We start from the raw sequence: 23,200 nt of genomic DNA on the forward strand, positions 1-23,200 counted from the left end.
AGCACTGAAAAGCAGTAACGGTCTTCTCCACAGTAACAGGAGCAGAAATATTATGCCTCCGGTAGAAATGAGCCTTAAACGCGCCATATCTACAAAATGTCTGCTTGCAATCGGCTCCAACGCACTTAAATAGACAATGTGGTTCATTTCGATGAAGTTTGCAATGAAGCACATAACCTTTTCAACGTATTAACGGACTTGCGACAGAAATACAACTAACATGTCCCTAGCCAACAAAACTAGCCTCTTGATGTTCAACACCAAACCTAATTTACTCGTTGCTAACAAAATCAATTCATTAATTTAACCCACCCGAACTGATACTGTGAGGACAACAAAACCTGCAGACAAGGCATCTTAGCGAGTTGAAAATAAATGTAAAGTTAGCTTCGGTAGGTCTACCTACATGGCTAACCTGACCTGGCAAAAACAGACGTAAAGTAAGCTAGCACTCATGTAATTACAAACTTAAACGAACCTTCAACAAGCCGTTTTCTCTCATACTCCAAAAAATTGAGTGGATATACGCTTACCTCAAGACCAGAGTTTTCCCCAGAAATTTGCCACTTTTGTTGGTATGTCCCACCAAAGCTGCGTTGGGCGTAGAAAACGCGCGATGATGCAACTGCGTGACCCGGTGTTCTAGATTAACTGGTGATCCGATCAACTGGTGATATTCAGTGAACAAGACAGCTGTTACAACGGCAATACATAGCATAGGTGACTGTGTTGATGCCTGTTCAAAACACACAAATGTCAATAAATTGTTCCAAAATGTTCTTGTTGCAGCTTTAACATTGTTGTTTTTGCTCTGTTTGGACTCACGGGTGTTCAGTCCACCAGTAAAATACTTGGTTTAATGAGGACTTCCACCTAACGGAGAGGAAATATCGCTTCGCTGCGGTAGAGCGTGACGATCAGATTAACTGGTGACAGCCTGTGGCCTCAGTCCGACGGTCAGACAGAAACAGCAAGAGAAGTTCTAATACCGTTTTCAAAGCTTACTACGATAAACCAGACGGACCTGAGTTGTTCTACTTTTAAACAGATTTTAAGTGAAACAATGACATCATATAAACCATCTGACCGCATTCTAACCAGAGGTTTCACATTCCAGCCTTCAGAACGTCGATATGCTTCATCTATTTCCCCCCGTTATTCAGGATTTATTTATTTTACTGGGGCATTGCAAGTTATAATCAACATTGTATTCTATAGAATCAATGCATTGTGACTTTATGGAACGCAAAATTAAAGGTATTTTATTTCTAAAGACCTAGAACAATAATATAGACGAGGATGTTTATTCTACAAACCTTAACGAGCCCACCCTTGAACTATATAGCTAGCTGCTGTTTCAAACAAGATCTCACAACTCAAGACGTGAAACAATAAAATAAGAATGAATAAAAACAGACCAAATAAGATCATCTTGCTGAATTGTTCTAACCATAAGTTCCATCTGCAGATTCCCTCTCAGACTAAAAACTGCCTCTTCACTGAACACCTTTACACTTATATATACTTATGACTACCAATAGCTGTGAATACCCCCATTTTATTAGCTTTATTTGACAGGTAAATAGAGAGGGACGGAAAAGTAGGGAGAAAACCTACAGTAGGAAGCCGTGAGCTGGAGTTGAACCCGATCCACTGCGTCGGGTTTATAGATCTCCTGTTGAGTCAGCTGAGCTAATGCCCCAGTGTATGTGATATACTGAAAGGAATCGGTGTCTTTTCTCAATGACATGTCAGTTTAGAGTAGTATGACACAACAAAGTTCTGCTGCTGGTTTGAACATGAATGTCCTGTGAATTTAGCTAAACTGCTGCATTTCAAATCCAATACGTTAAATACTGCTGGGCTGTTTTGGTCATATTTTGACGTTTGTGTTATTTAAATAAGACAGTGTAGCTACAATGTGATCTAAACCTGTCAATACTGTATCAATATATTAATGTTATATGTTGTGAAGCACGGAGATATGGGATCCCAAACCAGCCATTTATAGGGGCTGACTGGGATCTCATAGAAGGGGGTGTTGTGAAGCATGGAGATATGAGATCCCACAAAGGGGAGACTCTGACAGAAAACAGCTAAATAAGGGAACATTGTGATATAACTGTGATTTAGGATCAGATTATGCCATAACCTAATGAATGAGTTTGAACTAACCAAGTGTCTATTCTTACATTCTTTAATGTTGAAACTGTGTAGAAATCAGAACAGCAGCTCACTGTGAAAACTGATGTTTTTGATAGATTTGACTAAAATAAGGAACTTATGCTTTATGAAATGGGAATGCTTTTAAGAGTTTTGATTACTATTAAACTGAGATGTTTTAGAAAGAGGTTTGACTACTGTTAAAATAAGAGGGTTTTAACCTGGTAAAGAGGTGAGAAGTCACGAGTTAAGTGAACTAGGGTCAAATGTTCACCGTAAAGATTAAACTCAGAATAGATTGGGTTTTTTTAATAAGTCTGTACACATTGTCCAAAAGATTGCACAATGGGATGCCAGCGACAGTTAGAGGCTGACATCCGCTTTTCCATTTCCTGATCAGGAGCCTGTGCTGAGTTGCAGACAGGAGAGATCAGGGGGGGCAAGATGGGCTGTCTGGACAGTCCAAACAGATGGTTTCAGTTCCTTAAAAGTGGAGGTGATCATGCGGTCAGTGTATGGGGCAAGTGTGCGAGTTGGGAGGGGGTAAAGATACAGTAAACTATAAATTACATCTGATCGAGATGCAAGTTGGGAGATTGTTGCGGGTATCTGCCTGGGTGCAATCCAGACATCAGTCTGAGCACAGGGGATGATTACCACGTAACTCGGACAGGGAATTCAACATGATCTGCAAAGGAATAACTGTTCTGATGGAATTATGGACCAAAGTACTGCGTTTCCTGCAGTGTTGGAGGATTACTGAACTGTGATCTGGAAATAATGCTGTCTGAAGGAACATTACTGAACTCTATTTTCCATGTGAGGAATACTGGACCAAACAACAAAAATGGATATATGCAGATCTAAATCTGGTCCGGACCCCCGTCCACTTCCCCCTGGGCCCCGGCGGGTCTCAGGTGAGCAGCCGGGTGTGGCCACACCGTGACTGCTCTCCCTCCAAATTATGTAATCTGGGTGAATATTACTTCTCTTTATGAAAGCATAGTTCCACTTATGAGTCGTGTTAAACAATTGAAAGAATAGTGATGTTTGATTAACTGTCTGATGATTTATTGGCTATGCTTTTGCCCTGCTAAAACTATATTAATAAAGCATTATTCTGCAATTAAAGACAACAAATTGCAAGTGCTATTTTTATCCCTGAATGAATACTTATACATGTAGCTCTGGATGTAAAAAGTCAGATTACTGCGTGCATAACAATAGCAAGGTTCTGAAAGGTTACCTAATCATAGGGGTCAGGTTGGCCCAGTATAAACATATCCTAGAGGTTGTCTATATGTCCATAATCTCTGAATTAAACCTCGCAACTTACCAAGTGTCAGATCTATGAGAGGAAAAGCTGCCGTTAACAGGTGTGTCTGGTGGTTAAATTTAACTATACCGAAGTGGCTACTCGGTTAAATTAATTATCAGAGGAAGCAGGGATAGGCATCTGGATGAAGGCAGTGAGACAGCTAGGGGAATTTTCCTCGTCAACCAGCTTAACAGTTCTGCAGCATCCCTCTGAGTAAGATCTCAGGGGGCAGTAGGACCGGACCCGAAGGATGGAGAGCTGGTCCGGTGATTCCCTGACAGCTGAATAAGTTAATTAGGGGGTCACTGGCCCTGAGGATCGACATATACTGCAACACTTCGGCATTCTGTTATCACACAGCTTGGTGAACTTCTTGTTAAATAACGTGTACATCGTGTCTTGGTCTCCTGTCTGCTGCTTTAACAGGTTTTGACAGTGATCACAGCTCCACTAGTTCCAAACGCGGTTACGTAGTTTTCTTTCTTGTTGCCTGACAGCGCATGACTCTTACGATGAGAATGCGACTTTTTTCCAGATATTTTTGTCAGGACCAAAATGAATAAAACAGCAGAAATCTCATTTTTAGAATCGAAGTTGTTCCATTGTTTATTTCCTGGTTAGTCGGTAAGGGGTCCTGAAAAGCCACACCTACGAAACATCTGTCTCAGAAACGCTGAAATCACCAGTTGATCGGATCACCAGTTAATCTTGAACACCGGTCAAATTTTGAATTTCCGTTAGAGACGCTCTCTCTCGCGCGCGCGCACCCGCTCGCTCGCTCTCGCTCTCTCGCTTTGCTTGTTCGTTCAGCTGTATTCTGAGGAATGGGTTGTTCTACAGAGTCCACTGAATGTGAGTGTGGTGCTGCAGTGGGATGCCACCATTGCAACAAGTCAGTTTGTGAAATTTCTACCCTTGAAAATATTCCAATATCAGCTGTAAGTGATCTACCACTTCCTGACTGAGTTGCTGTTGTTCCTAAACACTTCCAATTTGCTTGAATACCACTTACAGTTGATTGTGGAATATGCAGGAGGGAGAGAAACTTCACAAATATTGACAGCTACATCTGCCAGTATTTTATGTAAATTATACAGATTTTTTTCCCCCAGTATTCCTTTACACTGTCACCATTATTTTTACGGCGAAATTCTGGCAACCTCAGCTGTCATATTTCACCATAAATTTTATACAGATTTTTTTCACAGTACTGTAATAACTTTTACACTGTCACCATAATTTTTACGGTAAAATTCTGACAACCACAGCTGCTGGTATTTCACCGTAAATTATACAGATTTCCTTTTAACTGTGATATTCTTAACAAATATATACCATATTTTTTACATCCTTTTTCTGTATAAATGAAGGTATGTTTTTGCTTGATCATTAATGGTTTCATACCGTAAATTTGAAAGTACACTTCAGCAAAATCTGTAATTTAAACAGAATTATACTGTTAAATTTACAGTAATTACTTGCTTGTAATATTACTGGATTTTCCCGTTAATTTTATCAATATCTTGTATTTTCACAGTAAAACTATGTTATTTCTACATGTTAGAACCGTACAAATTATAGTTATATACAGTTTCTTGATTTACGGTTGTTCAATGTAACAATTACGGGCATATACTATTTTGGATTTTACAGTCTTTACTGTTGCTATTTTACAGTTTTTTACTGTAATTTCTACGGATATTTTTAACAGTGTACAATGTAAATGTCATGTTAATGAGAGGGGAGGGTGTTCGTAGAGACTGTTCTTGAATCCGGCGCATCTCCCTCCTAAGAACAGATTTGGCTTGTCAAGAACGCTTCGTGAATCCGACGTACTTTTCTCTTGGGAGTTCTTAAAGCCGTTCTTACGAACGCTTTTCTACGAACGCGTTCATGAATGAGGCCCACTGATCCTGAATGTCAGAGCTCACCTTGTGGCGTTGGTTGACCAGCAGGTGGAGCTGTTGCTTTGGCAGCATTAGAGTGCCTGTATATCAGAGTGGCGACATGACGGGTCCAAAAAATGTTGGTCACGTGATCTATGCCGCCATTTTGTTTCCAATTCATGAACACCAGGTTTTCCTGTTAACCTTGTTTACACCGCAGAGAGTAATTCTAGGTCTTTTTTGGCTTCATAAATACCTGAAAAATGACGGGCTGTTGTGCCTTTGGGTGCACAAATCGATCAGAGAAGGGATTACACATGTTTAGATTTCCCAGGAGTAGTGAAAGAAGGAAACTGTGGGAAAATAAAGTCCGGAGAGTGGGATGGAAACCGACTTCATCATGGTTTTTGTGCCAGGTTAGTCCCATGTATCATGTATGTACTTTCATGTTATGATGTATGGGTGAATGACAGATAGAAAAGTTTGATGTGATTTTAGGCAGTTGTGGTTATTTTGACTTTGACCATTTTCATGCATGGAGATGTGTTACTGGTGACTGTTGGTTACCCCGTTAAACTTCAGCGGCCCGTATGTGAAAACGTATTTTGCTAAATTGACCGAAGCTGCAAGCTCGATGATAGAAACATTATACACCCATGGAAAGCTTAGATTCTCATGAATCCGCCGGTATAAACCACTTTCAGATGTGATTACCACAGCGGGTAATAAAAATACATTTGTCCAACAAATAACCTAAACAGCACAACTCACCTTTGAAGGCTCATAACTAGTCACAGATGAAAATATTCCACAAAAAACAGCCATAATCCAACCTTGGACATCCAGACAAAACAAGCCAGTAAAATATTTTGTCCAAAACATGTCTTGAAATAGTTAGCTTTCGTGAATGTGCACCTCGCGCTGCGCGTCCCATATTGAGTGAATGGAAACAAAATGGTGTCAAATCCCCAGTTGTCGCCACTCTGGTTATGCAGGCACTCTGAGCAGCATCACCCTCAGCATCGTTGTCTCCTGAGGTGTTTAACAGAGGCTCAGTGCTACCAGATCCATCTGTTCAGCACAGACAAAACTGGACAAGGTCACTCAGTGATACTTTACTGTCTGTTGTTTTTTCATGGAGCTTTAGAAGATTAGCTCCTTAAGCATATAAATTAGAAACACGTTATAGTGCTACAACATCACACTACCCTGCTGAAAAAACCAGCATAGACCAGCATGCATTTCATGCTGGTCTATGCTGGTTTATGCTGGTCTATGCTGGTTTGGTGTCGGTTTTAGTATTGCAATGCTGGTGGACCAGCATTGCAATACTAAAACCGACACCAAATCATGCTGGTCTATGCTGGTTATGCTTGTCTATGCTGGTTTTGCTGGTAGACCAGCATTGCAGTGCTGATCCACCAGCGAAACCAACACCAAATTATGCTGTGCTAGTCTATGCTGGTTAATGCTGGTTTGCTCATGCTCAGTGTTTTTCTCTCTCTGCTGAATCAGCTGTCAACCATCATGGTCGTAGCTGATAAAATTTCAACTATGCTAATTCATCAGTTTGTATGTAGCTAAGCAGACAATACCTTTAAACACACTGTCTCATTTGTTGGTGAAACAATAAATTATTTTGTTTGAGATTCTGTCAACTCTGTCGAAATTAAATAGAATTACAGAGAATTTAAATAAAATTTAACATCTTGGGAGAATTACTAATGAATGCATTAATAAGGGATTGCATTGCCTTTATGGAAATAAATACAAATGAGGAAAATCAGTTTAATTTATTAATACACTGTACAATCCAATAGCTGCCCTGACATGCAAACATGAGTTAACTTTACTAGGTTATCAAAAAAATGCATTTATTACTGATATTTATGAAGTAACAGTCACTAGAATGGTGAAAAATGCAAAATACTTAGTGTTTAGAGTGAAGATTACTTTATTTATAGTTAAACTCACTCGCAACAATAAGTAGCAATCACAGTCTCTCTCACGACTGATCCACACCCGGGTCAGTAGGTGGCGGTAATGCCCAATGTAAAGGTGGCCAACCGGCGTTAACGCCACAAAGAAGAAGACGTTCACTCTCCCGCTCAGCTCCCGAGTCACCAGTACAGCACACAGGCCGGAGCAGCGAGGGCAAGCTGCCGAGTTGAGTTTTGTTTGTGACAAACGTCATTCTTTTGCAGAAAGGTACGGCACATTATCCATAATTTTGCCTGTCAACTTGTTTTAATTACTGCTACGACCTTTAGCGTTAGCGAGCTAACGTTAGCCTAACCGCTAATACCGCTAGCTAGCCGAAAGTTTCAGACTTCAGAGAAAAAAGTCAGATCTGAGAAATTCTGAATTTTTTTCCTCAGAATTTTGACTTTTTCCCAGAGCAGATATTTTTTAACCCCTGTTTTGTTATGTTTTTGTTCAGTGGCTCTCATACTCTTCCCATCTCTGTGCTTGCACTAGGGAAAATTTGTCTCTAACCATTGTGGCTAAAGTGCTAGAATTTTGTTTAGCCACATTTAGCCACACTTTTTCAGTATCTGTACTGCTGCGTGTGAAGCGGGTTAGGTGTGGGAGGGGTGTCCCCTCCCACAGGGGGAAGGGGGGGCGTCCCCAGGGAAAAATTTTGACAAAATGGAGTCTTTTTCCTGCATTCTGGTGCATTTTGAGGCCAAAAATTATGTTCAATATTGCTTCAGTTTATTTCAACATTTTAATTAAAAAAGTTACTCACACACAGTTTGCATCTGGACTATTTTTATTTCTAAGTAATAAGAAATATGCACAGCAATTCCTGTAAAAAATCAATATACAAATCTGTAACATAAAATACATACTCATTCAACACTTTTTAAGACTAGAAAGTACTGAATCTTACTTTCCTGATGAGATTCATGATAAAAGCTAATGAGATTCATCTAAACAAAAATATTATTTTTGCCATAGAATGGCTTTCTTCTAAAACTACAAAGTATCACTGGAAAGTACTCTCAGTCATTAAATTATCCCTCAGACTAGAAATTACTAATTTGTATTACAAAATAATGCAGACGAGAAAAGTCTTTGATTAAACAGTCACTATGTGATATTGCAATTGTTTATGACTTTGAACATTTTCCAGCCACTGACAGATCCCTCTCCTTGTCCTCCTTGTTGTACGCCTTCCCGGGGTTAGTCCGAATCCTTTTTTCTGATTGGCTGAGACGAAACACGTGTCAGTGTGCATCTATTAATGATCGGAAGCATTTGGGTCGTTCCGGTTATACTCGGTAGCAGGTCGCCATTTGCGACTAAAAAACGATTTTGGTGACCAAAAATGACAAAAAACACACTAGTTAGGGGCCCAAATATTTTGAGTTGGACTACTGACCTCCAAATCCAAGTTTCAGGGATGGCAATTTTCCGCGGATCCGCGGATTTCCGCCGATTTAATTTCAAATTTGAAATTATTGTCGCTGATGTTAACATCGTTAACATCTCGCGGGAGTCCGCGAGACTCCGTCGGATCCAGAACCAGCCCAGAATGTGGTGGCGGCATCCGGAGGACAGCACCAACTGAGCCTGAGCACCGTGAACGGAAAGCACCAAGCCACCGGAGCTGTCATTTTTTCAACTTGGCGGGTCCACCAGCTGCTCTCCCCGGTCACAGACTGCTCAGACTCCCCGGCTGGCTAGCTATCCCCTGCTAGCTGCTCGGCTAACACCTGCCGCTCCTCGCCGCTCATCTGCTCGGGACAAACCGCACCTGTTCCGGCTGTCAACGTCCCCAGTCACCCGCTAGGAGCTCCGGACAATGCGCTGCTCATTCGTGGGTGACTTTTCACGGCCATGGGGGGTTTTAAGGCACACTTTGCCCAGTGACCAGTGATAGCTTGGCGGCTCCAGCTAACAAGTTGATGTGGAAGAGGAACTGGATCTCTCCCCCCAATAAAAAAAAGTAGGATTAATTTTTTGGCCACTAAAAGTTGATTTTGGCTCCTAAAAATGTCTAAATTGACGTATGTTGGTGGCCCAAAAAATGTCATTTGGGCGACCGGACCTCTCGGCCTTAAATCGAGCGCTGTAAAGGAGGCGCGGTTTGTTATTTTCTTTGATTATCACTCGGCAAATTAGGAAAAAGTTGTAAGTTAACCCTTTTTTCACATTTATTAGGCAAAATTAGCTTCGCCACCGTGGCTAAACATGCTAAAAATGGCTTCGCCATCCTGAGGAAGGTTTTAAGCCTCGACTTAAATGTAGAGAGAGTGTCTGCCTGTCTGACCCATGGAGAGAGCTGATTCCACAGACACTATCAAATAAAGCAGAAATGCCTGAAAAACTAGAAATGCACTCAGAGAGCGCAGAATATTTCCTGTATCCAGACAGTGATCTGGATCACCCTCAAAATCTAATCAATTGTTCTTTGTCCCATTTCTGACATTTCCTGAAAGTCTCATCAAAATCTGCACACAGAGTTATGTTGCTAACAGACAAACAAACCCACCCAAAACATAACCTTCATGGCAGAGGTGAAAATCTTAAATGTTTTCTAGATTGATACAGTCCAGTGGCTGGCTTCCAGCTGTTAGCATCACAGCTTACCTTAGCAGAAATCATGACAGTGAATATTTTGTTCACTTTTACCGAGCCACTGACTTTTCACTGCCATTGCTTGCACGGAGCTAAGCCATGTTGTTAAGAGCTTAAAGCCAGCTACTGGTCGTATTGACACAAAAATGATATTGATCATGTCTCTCTATGAAAATGACAGAGAAAGGCTTAACTCCCAAATTGTCTGAGTATTCCTTTAATGCATAGGGCTAGAAGGCAGTGTCGTCAGGACAGTTGAAATGGGGACAATTTTTAATTGACAATTTACAACATTTTGCTGATGGAATGTTTTGTTTGATTTCATCACAGGATTGTGACACTGATGAGACGTGGGCAAAAGTATCTGTCAGGGTGCTGATTGTTGTCAGTGAAGATGAGCAAGTCGTTCCAAATCAGCTCCACCTTCACCCAATATCTACTGCCATCGTTGTTGAGGGAGGTATTGTAATGGACGATGTCCAGAACCTGCCTGAGGCACTTTGCCTTTTGTTTGGATTGTCATACGCTTTACATTTAGACGACCCAAAGGCCATGAAAAACACTTTGGGCTTCATTCAAAGAGTGATGCTTGGCCTGGGAGAGAGCAAACTCCCTCCAAAATTGCAAAGTCTTAAAAATCTCTTGTTGAGTTAGAATGCAAATGCACAAGTGGATTCAGTTGTTTCTTATTGTTCACTGTATTAAAGTCAGCCCACGGGTTCATCAGCAAGTTAGAGGCTGTAGATGTTCGTACATTCATTCACACAGGTGAGATTGCCAGTCTTTACCCTCTCAGGTTTTTGTGTTAAATACAGTGTTATAAGGAGAAGAAAAATAAAAGGCCATTTATGTTTGAACTTTCAGCAGTTATTACCTTCATTTATTATGTTTAATTGTAATTCGGATTATTTTAAGAAATTGGAGCCTGTTTTTCATTCCTTTATGGATATTTTTGAACCACTTAAATTGCTGAAGTTCAGTTTGCATGGCTTTAGAAAAGAAGTCAGATTACTGTCTAAGTAAATATATAACTTAGAAATGCTAAGTTAGTTCAACTTAGATAAGTATGTTAAATGAACTGAGCAGTGTAAATTTAACATGCAATTATTTAGTAGATTGAAATAGTAATTCTGAGTAGTCTTTACTAAGTCAAGCGTGTTCTAAAATGAGTTATCAAGTACAGTCTACTTGATTGTTTTAGTTGCTTAAACTCATTTGTAAGTGTACTCTACAAAGGAAGTGCTTGTTAGTACAACTAAATTTAACTCGTTCTCTTTACTTGTTTTTTTTAAGTGCAACCGGTTTGCATGCTTTTTTTAAGTAATGATAACTAATTGGATTTTACAGTGTAACAGGGTTATGTAGTATGCACTGCCAACAGTTTCTTTGGCCTGGTGTTACAGAAACATCAAACTAGAAAGACATTTTTGTCCCTTGCAGTGAATGGAAGTGTGATAAAGTACTGATGTATAAAGATCAATATTAGGGGGGGTTTGCATGTTTCAGTCAATTGTGTACAAATTGCATGAGAATTAGATTACTAACATTTTGGCGTTATGATGCTTGATTGTATTTTTCTAATACACTGTGATACTTACAAATCTGTGCATGTCTTTTCAGTGTGTTTCAGGGAGTGGCAGAAAAAACAGAATGTGGAACAAGCAGAATTGGAAGCCAGGGTGGGAAAGGCTGGATGTTGCATCTCCGAAAAAATCATGGACATTAATAGACAAAACAAAAAGGCCACTTAAGTGGTGAGTGTCTAAGTCCAAAACATTTCCAGTTGTACAGTATATTGCATTCTCATGTTTTGGATTTTCCTTGTTTAGGCCCATAGATGTATTGTGTGTTTATTTGTAATCTTAGTCATTCATCTTATTAAATAATATTATGTAATATATTTCCTAATGTTTGTTACCTTATTGTTATTAAACTACATTGTCATGAAACCTCAAATTGTCTTCATTGAACAGCAACTTGACATTAAGAAACATTAAGCACGTGATATTTTTACAACTTCTGGTCGCAATCAACATTCCAGCATCCCAACGGAGACTAATATCAACAGGTATGGTTCTGCTAATCGGCATAAAAGATTGGTGACCATAGAATAGAATGCTTGACATCAGTATTCCATGATAGGACCACATTACCAGCTTGCCATTATTCTGTGTGGGCAATAAGCCAACAGCATCTCATACAGGTGACACAGCACTACAGACCAGCATTGTATGCTGATATGCGGCATGCTGGTGACCAGCTTCAAAACACAACAAATGTTGGTCTTCATGCTGGTGACCAGCATGCTGGTCCATGCTGGTTTTTTCAGCAGGGTATCTGCAGACCTGCTGTGAAATATTGTTGTCATTATAAAAGGTTGTTCATGGATCTGCAACCTGAAAACACACAAACAAAAGTAAAGCTAATGTCCTGAACAACAGACTAATAACTGGAATTTCAATAATGTTCAACGAATGCTATGTGAAATGCATTCTGCTGGCAGAATGAACATGAATGAATGAATGAATGCTATATATGTATATATATATATATATATATATATACATATATATATATATATATATATATGCGCATCCATGACATTTTATTCCACCGTTTTACAGGCATCTGCTTTCTTTCTGTTGGCTGAGCAGAAGTCTATGTTAGTTTAAATAGTCTTAATTATTTAACAGGACATGATATGGATGCAGACATTTAGGCTGTGTGGATAAAACAACTGCACAGTCAAACAGCCACTTAATATTTAGGCTACTTTACAATGTAAAACATGATCAACATGAAGTACCTCCATGAGATAATGCCGAGGTCTGACCTGTTTGAACAATGTTTTTATATTTCATCTTAAGCTGCTGCCCCGTCAGGATTTCCCCTAAATGAAATAACTTAATATTCTACCATTCAGACAGTTATTCCCTGTAATATTATTACGATTACAAAGGACTACATTTAAACTTACGCATTGATCCGGGCTGTTCTCCACGCCGTCTCTCTCTCTTTTACAGCTGCAGCGGTGTTGCACTTCTTTCTAAGAACGTGTTCAAACTCGCCATATGAGCGCGTTAAAAACTTCCAGTTGAAAAACGCAGCCTTTCGCTTCCCCGTTTCCATGGTGACTCGTCGAATCGGGGTTCCATTCATGCTGTCTTTTCAGAGTTGCGGTGCACGCGCTTAACTCCGGGTCAACCTACTCCGAGTTGATTAAACCAACTCATATCAGGCGTTGTGAAACCGAAAACTCAGAGTTTTCTATCTCAGAGTAGATCAACTCAGAGTTGTGGAAGAAACTCAGAGTTTGTAAAACCTGCTTCGTGAAACAGGCCCCTGGTTTATGAGGCAGAGTTCTACATGAGGTCGAATCAAACTGACCTTTTCTGAGTCTTTAACTCAGACAACCTGCAGCAAATCTTTTCTATGATAAATTCTCTGTAAGTGGATGTTTGAAAGAAGCAACGTTAAACTTTCCTGCTGTGGTTTCTGCTCAGTAAAGATGGAGGCTGCTGCTCTCTGTCTTCATTCATCTCTGATTATTTACAGTTTTTAGAAGATGATTCAACCTGACAGAGAAAATCAGATCAGGAAGAAGATAATAGACAGGAAGACAAACAAATCAGAAAGTTTACATCCACATTTGAAACTCAAAACATTTAATGAGGTTCCAGAGTTTGTTGTTCATGTTATAAACTCAGAGCTGAACTACAGGAAGAGGAACTAAACTTTCATAATAAACCTAAACTCTCTTTATCTTTAGCATGGTGTGTCCAGAGGAACATGATCTGTGTTCAGACAGACTGTCTCTAAAGTCTCTGGTTGTAGAAACAGATTCTACAGAGCAGCAGGAAGTTCTGGTAAACTACAGTCTGGATGTTTTCTACACTAATCAGATCTATGGAGAAACACAACAACCAGAGTCACACATGGTCAGTTCAACCATCAGCAGAAAAGTGGAATCAGACGTTTCTGCTGTTTCTTCTTCTATTATTAGTGGTTTTCTAGAATCTCTGTGGACTGATCCTGTAGAGAAACTCCTGATCTGTTTGTTGTGAACCAGTTCAACAGGTTGTAGTCAGACATGAAGCAGCAGGATCAGAATCTGGAGAAACAACCTTTATTATCACTTCTGCAGAGAAGAAACCAGCTTTAAAATTCTACATGTAAATATTATAAAATACAAACAGTTAAGAACTGAGGAGAGAATAACTGCTTTTAAGGTAGAATTGCAAAATTATAATTGGAAATTGCTGTATGAGGAAAAAAATATTGATAAAGCCTATGAATACTTTTTGGGTATATTTAAGTCATTACACACGTGGACAAAATTGTTGGTACCCCTCAGTTAAAGAAGGAAAAACCCACAATTCTCACTGAAATCACTTGAAACTCACAAAAGTAACAATAAATAAAAATTTATTGAAAATTAAATAATCAAAATCAGCCATCACTTTTGAATTGTTGATTAACATAATTATTTAAAAAAACAAACTAATGAAATAGGGCTGGACAAAAATGATGGTACCCATAACTTAATATTTTGTTGCACAACCTTTTGAGGCAATCACTGCAATTAAACGATTTCTGTATTTGTCAATGAGCGTTCTGCAGCTGTCAACAGGTATTTTGGCCCACTCCTCATGAGCAAACAGCTCCAGTTGTCTCAGGTTTGATGGGTGTCTTCTCCAAATGGCATGTTTCAGCTCCTTCCACATATGTTCAATGGGATTCAGATCTGGGCTCATAGAAGGCCACTTTAGAATAGTCCAACGCTTTTCTCTCAGCCATTCTTGGGTGTTTTTGGCTGTGTGTTTTGGATCGTTGTCCTGTTGGAAGACCCATGACCTGCGACTGAGACCAAGCTTTCTGACACTAGGCAGCACATTTCTCTCCAGAATGCCTTGATAGTCTTCAGATTTCATCGTACCTTGCACACTTTCAAGACACCCTGTGCCAGATGCAGCAAAGCAGCCCCAAAACATTACTGAGCCTCCTCCATGTTTCACCGTAGGGACAGTGTTCTTTTCTTCGTATGCTTGGTTTTTGAGTCTATGAACATAGAGTTGATGTGCCTTACCAAAAAGCTCCAGTTTGGTCTCATCTGTCCAAAGGACATTCTCCCAGAAGCTTTGTGGCTTGTCAACATGCATTTTTGCAAATTCCAGTCTGGCTTTTTTATGAGTTTTTTTCAGCAGTGGTGTCCTCCTTGGTCGTCTCCCATGAAGTCCACTTTGGCTCAAACAACGACGAATGGTGCGATCTGACACTGATGTACCTTGGCCTTGGAGTTCACCTTTAATTTCTTTGGAGGTTGCTCTGGGCTCTTTGGATACAATTCCAACGATCCGTCTCTTCAATTTGTCATCAATTTTCCTCTTGCGGCCACGTCCAGGGAGGTTGGCTACTGTCCCGTGGGTCTTGAACTTCTGAATAATATGAGCCACTGTTGTCACAGGAACTTCAAGCTGTTTAGAGATGGTCTTATAGCCTTTACCTTTAAGATGTTTGTCTATCATTTTTTTTCGGATGTCCTGGGACAATTCTCTCCTTCGCTTTCTGTTGTCCATGTTCAGTGTGGTACACACCTTTTCACCAAACAGCAGGGTGACTACTTGTCTCCCTTTAAATAGGCAGACTGACTGATTATGAGTTTGGAAACACCTGTGATGTCAATTAAATGACACACCTGAGTTAATCATGTCACTCTGGTCAAATAGTTTTCAATCTTTTATAGAGGTACCATCATTTTTGTCCAGGTCTGTTTCATTAGTTTGTTTTTTTTAAATAATTATGTTAATCAACAATTCAAAAGTAATGGCTGTTTTGGATTATTTAATTTTCAATAAATTTTTATTTATTGTTACTTTTGTGAGTTTCAAGTGATTTCAGTGAGAATTGTGGGTTTTTCCTTCTTTAACTGAGGGGTACCAACACTTTTGTCCACGTGTGTATATATATATATGTATATATATATATATATATATATATATATATATACATACATATATATATATATATATATATATATGTATATATATATATGGCATGCCGTTTAGGAAATTATATATATAATGAAACTTGATATATATATAATGAAACTTGATATATATATATAATGAAAGTCGATATATATATAACGAAACTTGATATATATATAATGAAACTTGATATATATATAATGAAAGTTGATATATATATATAATGAAAGTCGATATATATATATATAATGAAACTTGATATATATATAATGAAAGTTGATATATATAATGAAAGTTGATATATATATAATGAAAGTCGATATATATATATATATATATCAAGTTTCATTATATATATATCAAGTTTCATTATATATATATTAACTTTCATTATATATATATCAACTTTCATTATATATATATCAAGTTTCATTATATATATATATCGACTTTCATTATATATATGGCATGCCGTTTAGGAAATTATATATATAATGAAAGTCGATATATATATAATGAAACTTGATATATATATAATGAAAGTTGATATATATATATAATGAAAGTCGATATATATATAATGAAACTTGATATATATATAATGAAACTTGATATATATATATAATGAAAGTCGATATATATATAATGAAACTTGATATATATATAATGAAAGTCGATATATATATAATGAAACTTGATATATATATATAATGAAAGTCGATATATATATATAATGAAACTTGATATATATATAATGAAAGTCGATATATATATAATGAAACTTGATATATATATATAATGAAAGTCGATATATATATAATGAAACTTGATATATATATATAATGAAAGTCGATATATATATAATGAAAGTCGATATATATATAATGAAACTTGATATATATATAATGAAAGTTGATATATATATAATGAAAGTTGAGATATATATATATAATGAAAGTTGATATATATATAATGAAACTTGATATATATATAATGAAAGTCGGAATATAGAATGTTCAGATTTTCATTCCATCTATTCAAAGTTTCATTCCATATATTCAGACTTTTTCCTACTGAGCCCTGGAAGGACATGGCAAACAAAAACAGGAACCTTATTGGACATTTGCTCTTCAGATGAGCTCTTCTGTGATTATCTGTCTTCATGGTTGTCACAGGGAACGGCGACTACGTTTGAGAAAACAGGTAATTTTTAGAGATGTTTTGATTCTGAACACTGAACGTGTTAGCATTAGCTTAGCTACTTAGCTTCGACTACGTTTGCATCCCTACATAGCTTAAAGGTTAAACACATGCACCATATGTTGATGATAATGATAATATCTATGTTTATCTTTATAGCTGGTCTTAAGGCTAATTACGAGGCAGAGGTCAGCTGCTGCCTGGACACATCCATGATCACGCCACTGGTGGGACACAATTGTACTGGATTTCAGCTGAAGGCTGCTGTTCTGTCCAAACTGAGACATTTTTATTGTGACATACCCTCCACTGTTGTTAGCTTTTGATTCAATAAATTTTTTTGAGATGAGGAAATCACTATTGCATGTTTCTAGTTAAATACCCTACTTTTATGATATATCACTACAGCATGCACTTTTTATATTTTCCATCAATTTCACCCAAAAGTTGAATAACTATTTGTGAGCAGTGTATGTAGACACATAATAGAAGCACATTTCAATAATATGTCTGCTGCAGTAGTGCAGTTTATCTACCTAGATTGGTGTAACAGTAAAAAAACAACATATGCTACTGATGTTTCTGACTAAAATCTGCTTGAAAAGCACAACTGCTTATCTGTCAAAATGTGTGTAACAAAAGTGTCACTGAACACTGAATAAAGTCTCTGTAGATTATAGACAAAATTTGCATCTCTCATCACAAATTTCTGTTTATTCACCCAAAGTGCATGAGTAAAATACAAAACAGGTGAAGTACTAAAAAAGATTTATTTTCTAGAAAAGCCAATAGTCAACAATGCAGTTTAATTCTGGGACAGTTGCTCCAGCACCGACACCATGCGTCCCATCAGTGCAACCAAGGTTTTCATTCATCTTCTGGATGTTCTGGAGCATGGCAGAGGTCACATCTTGGTGTCTTCCGATCTGTTCCAAGAACCGTTCCTCTGACCTCTCCAGATACTGCAGAGGATCCACAGCAGCTTCCTGCTTCCCTTTTCCTGCATAAAAGCACCAAAAAGTACTAGTTGTCAGTAATTATTTTCTATTTTCATAAACACAGTTAACTTAAAGTAAATGTTCTATTTTGTGATTTTAGGATGGGTCAAAAGATAACATACTGATCATGTTGATGTCTGCATAGTCTAAACAGATCTTACTTGATTTGGTCTGTAGAGAGGAGGACAGTGTGGAGGAGCTGCAGGACGGAACCAGTAAGCTGCAGACTAGTGCTCCTGGTAACTGGACCTCATCATCCAAGGCCGACAACTAAATAAAATGAACAAGACATGCTGTTGATAGCATCTGTAATACAAATGATTTTATCCATTAACTGATTTATTGCTTTGTCCATACAATGTTAGAAAGTGTTACAAATAATACCTGTAATCATTTCCAACAGTGATAAATGCCTTGTTTTATTTTACAACAAAAAACACCAAAAGCATCTGTTTATAAGAAATCAGTGCATTGGATTTCCACATCTGCAAAGCTAGAAAATCACACAGCAGAATTTTACCTTGAAATTATGAAAATAGCTGCAGATTACCAGTACTCTTTACTTCATTGTGTTAACTTGATCATTTGAATCAGTTTTTTAGACTTGTATTACTGATACGAAACATAATCAACACATAAATTAAAATGTGTTCGCAAAGAGTTCACTGGTTCTTCAAGGAAAATTTCAATGACAACCATATAGTTCAGTAATATGATTAATGGGTCATTGTGTAACAGCGTGGGAGGTTCTGAATACAGGTCTTGGACTGAAATATTGCTGCTGCTTTCCTCCGGTTTTATAAGGAGTTGTTTCATAGCTTGTTAGCTTACCAGCGGCTAACTGGCTGGCAAACAATAGTTCAACGTCAACCTCTAATCAGTGATCCGGTGTCCGGACCGCGTTAGCTGGCGGAACGTTCAGAATACTGATGTGGGACTGTTGTAGCTAGCGTATTCATAGTAGGATAACAGCAGGATGTTGGAGAAATAAAACTTACCATTATCAGGATCGCTGGTCTGCATGGCAGACTCTTAGCGCATCGCACTGCTTGAATGTCTGTGTATTTCAGGCCGATTTCAAAATAAAACTCAATAAAATTCTCGTCCGGGTGAGTGTCCTTCATTGTCGCTTCGCCATACGGACATGTCCCTTCCGGGGCTCGGTAGGAAAAAAAGATTTGATATATATATATAATGAAAGTTGATATATATGGGAGACGCCAGTGTTTACAAATAGTGACGTCACGAAGTCACGTGATTACGGCGCTGGTTGGCAAGAGGAACGTGAGGAACAATGGCTGATGATAGCAATGCGAACTATCCTTTCGTGAAATTGTCCGATTATGCTCAATCCTTATCACCTGAGGCCTGACAAATATACGTGAGTAAGCTGAGATATCAGGGAAACGGTAAAACCTTGCCAGATCCCTACAATTTGAAGACTGAGTGGGTTGACGATCCTTCATTGTGGCCGGACATTTCCTTCACCGACATTTATTTTTAATTGATTGACACCGCTGGGCCGTTCACCCACCCAAAAATATCTAATTATGAATTAAAAATAATATATCTTCTGTTAATCTTCAACAAGATGTCAAAGAAACGTCAAGAAGTTGCTGTATTTTTTGTCTGCAGTATGGCTTCTATGTAACAGTAACAGACCCACAGCATTGGTGATCGAAAATAGGACAATTCTAAAAAACGGTCGCTCGACGGAAACAAATATGGTTACAAATAGGAGGCTGCTGGCTTAAGGAGATGTTATTGAATATGCTTCATTCGACTTTAGTATACTTTCATCGCCTAAAAAGCGATCGGTAACACATGACAACACTGAACCAAACCGAAAGTGGAGAGATCGCTTCACACGAAGGATGCGACACTAAATCAATATCTTTTGGTAAATAAGCTCAAAGTTAGACATACTAAACATGCTAAACTGTTGAATAGTTTACCTGAAGAAAAGTGGGAGACACAAACACGATCTCTGCTGCTTACTGGGGTACAATTTTTCTTGTTGATGGCTGAAGCCACCGCCATCTTCTCTCTCCTGACATCGGTGAAATTTCAAGCCTGATCCCTTCTCAAAACGCTTCGTACAACCAACAACTACACATGATATTACCATTGTGGTAAATACATGTGCAATTTCATTCATGAAAAGCGATAACTTTACGTATTTGTTTCAAACCCGATACCGTTCTCGTAGCAAGCCGTTATGTTACTGCCGGTTCTTGCCAACCAGTAGCAGTCTTGTACCACGTGACCATAGCAAATGATGACACGCTGGCGTCTCCCATATAATGAAAGTCGATATATATATATAATGAAAGTTGATATATATATATAATGAAAGTTGATATATATATAATGAAAGTTGATATATATATATAATGAAAGTCGATATATATATAATGAAAGTCGATGAAAGTCGATATATATATAATGAAACTTGATATATATATAATGAAAGTTGATATATATATAATGAAAGTCGATATATATATATATATATATATATATATATATATCAAGTTTCATTATATATATATCAAGTTTCATTATATATATATCGACTTTCATTATATATATATCGACTTTCATTATATATATATATATCAAGTTTCATTATATATATATATCAAATCTTTTTTTCCTAACGAGCCCCGGAAGGGACATGTCCGTATGGCGAAGCGTCAATGAAGGACACTCACCCGGACGAGAATTTTATTGAGTTTTATTTTGAAATCGGCCTGAAATACACAGACATTCAAGCAGTGCGATGCGCTAAGAGTCTGCCATGCAGACCAGCGATCCTGATAATGGTAAGTTTTATTTCTCCAACATCCTGCTGTTATCCTACTATGAATACGCTAGCTACAACAGTCCCACATCAGTATTCTGAACGTTCCGCCAGCTAACGCGGTCCGGACACCGGATCACTGATTAGAGGTTGACGTTGAACTATTGTTTGCCAGCCAGTTAGCCGCTGGTAAGCTAACAAGCTATGAAACAACTCCTTATAAAACCGGAGGAAAGCAGCAGCAATATTTCAGTCCAAGACCTGTATTCAGAACCTCCCACGCTGTTACACAATGACCCATTAATCATATTACTGAACTATATGGTTATCATTGAAATTTCCCTTGAAGAACCAGTGAACTCTTTGCGAACACATTTTAATTTAAGTGTTGATTATGTTTCGTATCAGTAATACAAGTCTAAAAAACTGATTGAAATGATCAAGTTAACACAATGAAGTAAAGAGTACTGGTAATCTGCAGCTATTTTCATAATTTCAAGGTAAAATTCTGATGTGTGATTTTCTAGCTTTGCAGATGTGGAAATCCAATGCACTGATTTCTTATACACAGATGCTTTTGGTGTTTTTTGTTGTAAAATAAAACAAGGCATTTATCACTGTTGGAAATGATTACAGGTATTATTTGTAACACTTTCTAACATTGTATGGACAAAGCAATAAATCAGTTAATGGATAAAATCATTTGTATTACAGATGCTATCAACAGCATGTCTTGTTCATTTTATTTAGTTGTCGGCCTTGGATGATGAGGTCCAGTTACCAGGAGCACTAGTCTGCAGCTTACTGGTTCCGTCCTGCAGCTCCTCCACGCCGTCCTCCTCTCTACAGACCAAATCAAGTAAGATCTGTTTAGACTATGCAGACATCAACATGATCAGTATGTTATCTTTGGACCCATCCTAAAATCACAAAATAGAACATTTACTTTAAGTTAACTGTGTTAATGAAAATAGAAAATAATTACTGACAACTAGTACTTTTTGGTGCTTTTATGCAGGAAAAGGGAACCAGGAAGCTGCTGTGGATCCTCTGCAGTATCTGGAGAGGTCAGAGGAACGGTTCTTGGAACAGATCAGAAGACACCAAGACGTGACCTCTGCCATGCTCCAGAACATCCAGAAGATGAATGAAAACCTTGGTTGGACTGATGGGACGCATGGTGTCGGTGCTGGAGCAACTGTCCCAGAATTAAACTGCATTGTTGACTATTGGCTTTTCTAGAAAATAAATCTTTTTTAGTACTTCACCTGTTTTGTATTTTACTCATGCACTTTGGGTGAATAAACAGAAATTTGTGATGAGAGATGCAAATTTTGTCTATAATCTACAGAGACTTTATTCAGTGTTCAGTGCACACTTTTGTTACACACATTTTGACAGATAAGCAGTTGTGCTTTTCAAGCAGATTTTAGTCAGAAACATCAGTAGCATATGTTGTTTTTTTACTGTTACACCAATCTAGGTAGATAAACTGCACTACTGCAGCAGACATATTATTGAAATGTGCTTCTATTATGTGTCTACATACACTGCTCACAAATAGTTATTCAACTTTTGGGTGAAATTGATGGAAAATATAAAAAGTGCATGCTTTAGTGATATATCATAAAAGTAGGGTATTTAACTAGAAACATGCAATAGTGATTTCCTCATCTCAAAAAAAATTATTGAATCAAAAGCTAACAACAGTGGAGGGTATGTCACAATAAAAATGTCTCAGTTTGAACAGAACAGCAGCCTTCAGCTGAAATCCAGTACAATTGTGTCCCACCAGTGGCGTGATCATGGATGTGTCCAGGCAGCAGCTGACCTCTGCCTCGTAATTAGCCTTAAGACCAGCTGTAAAGATAAACATAGATATTATCATTATCATCAACATATGGTGCATGTGTTTAACCTTTAAGCTATGTAGGGATGCAAACGTAGTCGAAGCTAAGTAGCTAAGCTAATGCTAACACGTTCAGTGTTCAGAATCAAAACATCTCTAAAAATTACCTGTTTTCTCAAACGTAGTCGCCGTTCCCTGTGACAACCATGAAGACAGATAGATAATCACAGAAGAGCTCATCTGAAGAGCAAATGTCCAATAAGGTTCCTGTTTTTGTTTGCCATGTCCTTCCAGGGCTCAGTAGGAAAAAGTCTGAATATATGGAATGAAACTTTGAATAGATGGAATGAAAATCTGAACATTCTATATTCCGACTTTCATTATATATATATCTCAACTTTCATATATATAT

At 38.0% G+C, this 23,200-nt stretch overlaps 3 long non-coding RNA genes across 3 annotated transcripts; 2 read left to right on the forward strand and 1 right to left on the reverse strand.

The window, feature by feature from the left end:
* The first annotated feature begins 2,445 nt into the window (after positions 1-2,445).
* On the forward strand, positions 2,446-11,900 carry LOC127532702 (uncharacterized). Its single transcript, XR_007940341.1, has 2 exons — positions 2,446-3,138; positions 10,282-11,900. It is a non-coding gene; the product is annotated as an uncharacterized LOC127532702 (long non-coding RNA).
* A 5,932-nt stretch (positions 11,901-17,832) lies between these two features.
* On the reverse strand, positions 17,833-19,333 carry LOC127532711 (uncharacterized). The gene is made up of 3 exons (XR_007940353.1): positions 19,135-19,333; positions 18,298-18,406; positions 17,833-18,138 (listed from the first exon to the last, which is right to left on the reverse strand). It is a non-coding gene; the product is annotated as an uncharacterized LOC127532711 (long non-coding RNA).
* Positions 19,334-20,795: 1,462 nt separating this feature from the next.
* LOC127532712 (uncharacterized) lies at positions 20,796-22,263 on the forward strand. The gene is made up of 3 exons (XR_007940354.1): positions 20,796-20,961; positions 21,690-21,798; positions 21,958-22,263. It is a non-coding gene; the product is annotated as an uncharacterized LOC127532712 (long non-coding RNA).
* Positions 22,264-23,200: the final 937 nt, after the last annotated feature.

This window comes from Acanthochromis polyacanthus, chromosome 24 (genome assembly GCF_021347895.1).
Source record: "Acanthochromis polyacanthus isolate Apoly-LR-REF ecotype Palm Island chromosome 24, KAUST_Apoly_ChrSc, whole genome shotgun sequence".
NCBI classification, from domain to species: Eukaryota; Metazoa; Chordata; class Actinopteri; family Pomacentridae; genus Acanthochromis; species Acanthochromis polyacanthus.